Source organism: Cydia pomonella, chromosome 17 (genome assembly GCF_033807575.1).
Source record: "Cydia pomonella isolate Wapato2018A chromosome 17, ilCydPomo1, whole genome shotgun sequence".
NCBI lineage: Eukaryota > Metazoa > Arthropoda > Insecta > Lepidoptera > Tortricidae > Cydia > Cydia pomonella.
Genome location: NC_084719.1, coordinates 17058426 through 17066678, shown reverse-complemented (window position 1 = coordinate 17066678; position 8253 = coordinate 17058426).

Here is an 8253-nt window from a genome sequence, read left to right as displayed (position 1 = left end):
AGTAAGTCTGTATCCCTTCCATCTCATCTCGTCCCAGTTAGTACTCACATACAAAACGTATCCCCTATATACACCTATATCTATATATAAGAAAAAAAATTGCGTAAAACTTGGATAGAATGTATCCTGTCATGTACCTATCCTAATTCAAGTTGTAAGATCTCTAATTTATGTAATCGACTCTATTGTAGTACATAAACAAGTCAGTTTTAATAAAGGTTTTAAGTGTGTTGGCGTAAGCTGTAAACTTATATTCGTATAAAATAAATAAAATACAGTACTATTTATAAAGGTAACTTTCGTAACACAATAGACAAATTAAAACGTAAAAAATGCTAAATATAAATAACGTTTTGTCAACTGAAGCAATAAAAAAGGTATAATCGCAAACATCGAGACGCAAACACGACACAGCGACATCGATTATGACAATATGTACCTATTCGTTTCATATATTAGATAGGTATTTGATAAAGTGACACAGACTAGTTTCATCTAGTTTTATTTATTATTGTTAATAAAATAAAAAATAAAAATCAACCTTTGGTAGTTACACGTCATTAAACATATTTCATGAGTAACACAATAATTTGTGGCATTTTGGAAAACTAAATAATTTTATTGTAGTTAAATGTTCTTTAAAAAAATTATAATCACCTATGACCGCGTACCTATTGCAAATGATTTATCGCTTGTAACTTTTAGGTAATTTTACAATATAATTTATAGTACATTGTGCAACCAGGGGGGTAAGTGAAATTTTGGAAGCGAGGGTGGTAATTCCCGACAGGCGGAGGCTGGAGGAAATTAAAGACCCGAGGCTGCAATATTCATACCCCCGGAGTTACACATAATGTTTTTCATTACATTTGCGAAGAAAAACTAAATTTTAAGCGAAATAATTCTTAAATACGGTGACATTTCAAACATTCGTCCGCCATATTTGTTAATTTTTACATATGGTATTATTGGTATGCTCATAATGTGTCACTCGCGTTTTGCATGCTGGCAACTCTCTCTCTTCCCTTTCAAGATGGAACTGTGAGCATCGATATTTTTCTCTCAATGTACATTAAAATTATTCTAGTTAATTGTAGTCATCCGTTGTTTGATAGTTGTAATAAAACTGTGCTTTATTCACGGCTTATCAATATACTCAGTGAAAATAATATTTCGTTGTTTTTCTTAAGCTGCACGCCAATACGATTCACCCACTGCCAAGCCCTATACAGGCTTTTCTTTTAATAGGCTATGGGTCCAGCTTGCGATTGAATATATTAAGTATTGGTGTGCGCTAAAGGTTAAACAATCGAAATATGAGTGACGACGAGCAAAACCTTGGGAACAACCGGAATCGTCGTGATGCGCCCGGCCCCGACCATGTGGCCGCGCCGCCGGCACCGGCACCCGCGCCCGAGTCGGCGCAAGCACGAGCTGAGCCAGCTGCAACGTTATCAAACACGCCGACACAAAGCGTTATTTATCGATAGATAAATTGAATGGCACATCGGACTACAATAACTGGAAGTTTACAATGAAAATGGTGCTAACCCTTGAAGGCCTGTGGGCCTGTGTTGAAGGCAACGACGAAAACAGTTACCGTGATCGACGCGGTTTAGCTAGAATCTGTTTAGCAGTGAAATCTACGTGCTACCAGTATGTTCGCGATGCTCGTACCGCAAGGGAGGCATGGGATAACCTTGCTAAAATTTTTGAAGACCGAGGATTATACAGACGTGTTTTACTTCTACGTAAATTGCACAAAACTTCGTTTACGACCATGGGCGAATACATCGAGGAAATCATGACCCTAGTACAACAGCTGGCTGACATCGGCAAAGTGATTGACGACGCCGAGGTCGCCGAATTACTGCTGAGCGGTCTACCGACCGAATACGACGCCCTAGTGTCTAATCTGGAAACTGCGTGCATAACCTCAACACTTTCTAGCGAACTAGTGCGATCGAGATTGCTACAGGAGGAGTTCCGGAGGGCATCTAATGGCAACAGTTCCCCTAATAGTGCATTTCTCTCTAATAATAAAAACAAAAATGTGTTGTGCAACTACTGTAAAAGAAGAGGACACATCAAGTCTAAATGTTTTAAATTGAAGCGAGACAAGAAAAATCCAAACAAAGTTGGAGAAAGTTTACTCGCCTCTGCCTTCTTGGCGAAGAAAGAAGACTGGATTGTGGATTCTGGGGCTTCCCAGCATATGACAAATAGTAATAATAATATAGACAATTTTAAGGACTCTAGAGGTGTCATATCTGTTGCTAATAATGAGAAATTAGAATGCCATGGTCAAGGTGACATTGTTCTGTTAAACAACAATTTGGTAAGCAAAATTAATAATGTTTTATATGTCCCTGATCTTTCTGCGAACCTTCTGTCTGTTAGTCGTTTAGCCAATAAGGGGTTTTCAGTTCTCTTTAATGAAAGGGGTTGTTTTATTTACAATAAATGACAAGTTTCTGGCAATATAGTGGCAACGGCTAGTAAAAATAATGGTCTTTACATTCTAGATAAAGAAAATATGTGTAGTGTGACAGGTAATTTCCAAAAGAAGCATTCTTCAATGCCCTTGTGTCACAAAGTGACCAGACAAGAGCAGCAGAGTGCAAATGTTGCTGCCTCACCGGTGCCTGTAGAACTTTGGCATTGTAGAACCGGACATAGCCTTAGTGGCTTAAAAACTTTAAAAAGTTGTGTTTCTGGTGTAATGTTTCAGGAAAATGTGCAGGAGCTCCAGTGTGAATCCTGCCTAAAGGGCAAAATGTGTGCGCTGCCTTATCCAGTGGGAGAGGCTTCACGTGCTACTAAGCCCCTGGAACTGGTACATTCAGATGTGATGGGTCCGATGCAGGAGGACAGCTGGGGAGGTGGGAGATACCTCGTCACATTCACTGATGACTATTCTCGAAGAACACATGGATACATAATTAGACAAAAGTCTGAGGTAATGTCGAGTTTTCTTTTATATAAGGCCCTAGTCGAAAAGCAGTCTGGCTTGCCCATACTTTGCCTACGTACGGATGGGGGTGGTGAGTATTGCAGTTCAGAATTTGCTACCTATTTGCAAAAGCAGGGTATAGTACACCAGAAGATAGTACCCTACTGCCATCAACAACTTGGTGTGGCAGAACGCTTGAACCGCATTCTGGCTGAGAAAGCAAGGTGTATGCTGCAGGGTGCAGGTCTCTGCAACAGATATTGGGGTGAGTCGATGATGACCGCTATATATTTGAAAAATAGGAGCCCCACATCTGCGTTGTCAGGACTGACACCAGAGGAAGTATGGACTGGGTCAAGGCCAGACCTCAGCCATCTTCATGTCTTTGGCTGCATTGCTTATTCTCTTGTGCCTAGTGAATGTCGCCGAAAGTTGGATCCTAAAAGCAAGAAATTTGTCTTTGTAGGCTATAGTGAAACTACTAAAGGATTCAGATTGGCAGACCCCCTTAATCCAAAGAAAGTTATTCTTTCTAGAAACGTAGCATTTTTAGAAAATACATTTTTAAATGATGTTGACATAAAAAATAAAGATAATGATTTATTTAATGATAAATTTATATTTTATGAATGGTCATGTATTGACAATTTTAATAATTCATCGAATTTAAATATCTCTAATAATTTAAACTCTAGTCATGAAAGTAGTGTAAGTAAGAGTGATGAAATCACTATAAACAATAGTAATATAAATGTGTCTCGAATTTCAGGTGATGAATACTGCACGGGCAGCGAGAACGAGTCAGGCTCCGCTGAGTCACCGGTGCCGGACGCGCGCTTCGAGCGTCTGACGTCTTCGTACCAGTCGCCAGTTGGTGGGGAAGATGCGAGTAGCCCCCTGCCGCCTGTACTCGCCGATACGCGCCCTACACGCAGCACGCGCTCCAAACTACCTACCAGGTATCAAGACTATGAGATGGACTATTCCCTCATAGCTGAAAGTATGTCTTTTACTGAGCCACAATCTTATGAGGAAGCCATCTCTGGCCCTAACTGTCACCATTGGCAGGCAGCCATGCAGGATGAATATAATTCTATGCTATATAATAATGTTTGGAAATTAGTAGATCGCCCTTCGGGAGCCAATGTCATAAAGTGTAAATGGGTCTTTAAGACTAAACATGACGCTTCAGGGAATTTTGATAAGTACAAAGCCCGTTTAGTTGCCAGAGGCTTTACACAAGTTCATGGGGTCGACTACTCTGAAACATATTCACCTGTTGTCAGGCACAGTAGTATGAGAATACTATTCTCCTTAGCAAATAAATTAGATTTAAATATAGATCACATAGATGTTGCTACAGCGTTTCTTAATGGGAACCTAGAGGAGACCATTTATATGGAACAGCCTCCGGGCTTTGATAATAATGACCGAAACAAAGTATGTATGTTGTTAAAAGGAATCTATGGATTAAAGCAAGCTAGCAAAATTTGGAATAATAAAGTTCACGACTTGCTTTCTTCCAATAGCTTTACACAAAGTAAATGTGAACCCTGTGTATATATAAGTAAGTCACAAAATGATTTGGTCATAATAGCTTTATATGTGGACGACTTTTATGTCTTTTATAGCAAAAATAGTACCATTTATAAACATTTATTACAGCTTTTGGAAAGTAATTTTAATGTAAAAAACTTAGGTAATCTCAAAAGCTGTCTCGGTATTAATGTTACACGTGATAGATCAAAAGGATTGTTAAAGCTTGACCAAACTGAATATATCCGCAAATTGTTAATTAAATTCGGTATGCAAAATTGTAAGGCCGTGTGCACACCCATGTTGCCTAACAGTAAGTTTCATAAAGCTGAGAAATGTCTAGATGAAAATCTTTATAATTATAGGCAATTAATGGGCTCACTAATGTACCTATGTGTTTGCACAAGGCCAGATATTGCTTTTGCGTGTAGCCAATTGTGTCAATTTAATAATGGCTTTGACCAAACTCACTGGTTAGCAGCTAAACGCATACTTCGGTATCTAGCAGGGACAATTGATTATTGTTTGTTATTTACAAAAAATGACAATTGTAATTTAGATGCATATGCCGACGCAGATTGGGCTAATGACCAATTAGATAGGAGGTCTTATACAGGCTTTGTTATTAAATTTGGTGATGACACTATCCATTGGGAGGCTAGGAAGCAGAGGTGCATTGCTCTTTCTTCTACAGAATCAGAATACTTAGCGATGTCTGATGTTTGCAAAGATATCTGTTTCATTAAGAACTTTATATCAGAAATTTGGGAAAATGTAAATTTAATTATAACTTTATATAATGATAACCTTAGTGCCCAAAAGCTGTTAGAAGTAAAAGAGTATTGTCACAAGCGAACTAAACATATCGATCTTAGATACCATTATGTTAAAGATTTGGTAAAAAGTAATTGTATATCTGTTAAGTATTTGCAAACCGATATGATGATAGCAGATGTTTTTACTAAAGCTCTAGGTTCCACCAAGCATAAAAAATTTATAAAACAATGTAATATTGTAAAGTGTTAGTTTATAATGTATGTAGCTTGTTTGGCTGGTTTGCTTGGAATGATTGCATATTATATAGGTTTAAGTGTTTTCAACTTCTGCAAGTGATACCTATATTTTGTTATGTATACCTGTAACACTTTGGGGTATCCACCCAGTGTTATAAACAGCTGAGTAGCATATTATATAGGTACTTTATAGGTTAGAAAATGGTATGTTTGTTTTGGTAAGATTTGGTAGTTGAAATGTCTTCGACACGGATGTCATAGTGGGTCAGTCAAGAACTGAGACCTGTAGTGATATTTTCAACTTTACATATACGCTTTTAGCTATATTGAGTGGACAAAACTTACCGGAGCGGTAGGTCAGTCTGTGCGTTCACTCCGTTGCATTTTGCGCATCCATGTCGTGTTCCTGCGTTGTGCTAGGACACAGGCACTTTGCTTTCGTTGGGGTATATCCATTTCACAATTGAAATACATTTTAAAACATATAAATACCACGTATTAACAGTATGATTTCGATAAAACCGAGCAGTTGTTTATTTCAGCGGTAGACACTGACGGCTGTCAATGTCATTTGGTTTTTTTTGTCCATGGTTCCGTAACAGACGGTCGGTCACACTTGTTGTACGGCAATAAACATATACTTGTGGTTCTTTTATCTTTTTATAATTTCCAATTATTAATAAAGTCCGTATTATTAGCTTCCCAAAATGAGTAACTCTTTTTATTGTTGATGTTTCGAATTATTCCGAGAGTCAAACCGGTCAGTCGTGGTATCCATTGAATGGGTAGGTTTTCATTCATCAGTTTGTCTATGGTTTCTCGGATTGGAATTTTGATAAATCATTGTTCGATCGATCTTCAGGATGTGAAGGATCTTAGAAAATCTTTGGGCAATCAATCTTAGGGGTATGTAACCTACTTGAAGGTTTTATTTCCTAAAACTGTGGTAAATTCAAGTTAGTAATCGTTAATGTAATTTTGTTACAGCTCGTCCCAAAATGTGCATAATTTAGCGTCTTAGAGCCTACCTAAAATGGCGGCTGCTAATCTTTTTCCTTCAATTTAACATAACTTGGTGAGTTTCCACACTTTTTAAATATATAAAGAAGGAAAGGCGGAGGTAGTGTGTCCTTTCGCAAATGGGTTAATATAGTGTTTTATGTGGATTTTCCAGCAAAACCTAATGTAACGTCAACCACCTCTTCGTCTTGCCACGCGGTCTGCAGGCGCCGTCGTTGGTATAGGAAATAATGGACCCGGCATAAACCCCGGTAAGTCATTTAATCGCTTCATTGCCGTAATTTAAATCGCGCTGTGCCTCAGTTTAAAATATAATTTTTCTATAAAACTAAACGTGTTAAAACATAATTTTTTTTAACCTAGAACATTTTCTTTGTTCTTAGGGTTTTTTCCTGGACCCTGGTTTTTTCCTGGACCCTGGTTTTTTCCTGGACCCTGGTTTTTTCCTGGACCCTGGTTTTTTCTGGACCCTGGTTTTATCTGGACCCTGGTTCTCTAAGGCTGTGCCATCCGGTGGCAGCGTTCTTCTTGGCAGTGTCCGTGAAGTTAAGACTTTTATGATATACCTTTAGTTAAATATGGACCCTTTATGCTGAACAGGTAACCTGTAAGCCCTGTGAGCAATTGCTTACTGCTAAACATCCCCGGAGGTTGGGGCATAACTTTTACTTTAGACAGTGTTATGTTAGGAAGACAAATTTTGATATTGTTGTCCGTAGACACAGAGATGTCTATGATGTATTTAGTGTAAATTTCAAGAAATAGTGGTGTCACTAAGAAGTATTTAGTATTACTTATTTACTAATAAATAACTCGTGTTGACCGTAGCGGGTCATATATATTTAAGGAATAAAGGTGTGTATTAAATAAATTTGGGATTTTCATTTGGATATGTCATGCGCTTGATGAGGATAGTATCCTGGCGTCCTACCTTAAATTTTTGGATACCTATTCTCACTCCATAGTGGCCTGAACCGCGACCCTATCTATGATTGTAGTTAGCTGAAGGTATTTGTGAACTTTTCAGTAGTGAAGTTTGGTGAGTTCTGGATCACTCCATAGAAACACGTTTCCTTCTATGGAAACGGTCTTTAACAATAATAGAATCAGATCTTCTCCATATCCAGAGCTCATCCACAACTATTACAGTGGCGCCCAACGTGGGGCCTATGGAGTATGACATGTCCAAGTGAAACATTTTTGCATTATTTTAGTATTAAGGTTATTTTATGTAAAAGGGATTGCAAGTTATTGTTTTAAATTGTTGCTTGAGTTGGAGGTTAAACTTATAAATTTAACCAACTTATAAATAAAACTATACTACGCTAAATAATTAGCCTTACATAAGAGAAATTTTCTCACTATTTTAAAATACTTTAAAAGGGTTAAAATCTAATAAAGTTTTAACTTAACTTTAAAATATTGCAATTCAAAACTTGACACTGACTTACTTCTGAATTTAAATATCAATCTTAAAAAATGGATTTCCTAAATGCGGGATGTAAAATCATACATTTACATAAAGACGAAATGGCACATGAACTGGCGATTCGCAGACTTCCGGTTAATCCTGTATCGCGTCGGTCCAGCTTATGTCATGCGTTAAAACAGACTGCAGATTTAGCTAAAAAGGGTAGTTTGAAGTGCCAGGACTTGTTAATAAGTAACGAAGTTGCCGAATTGGAGCTCTGCCAACGTAAGGTAGAGGAAATAGATTTGGAAGCGAAAGGA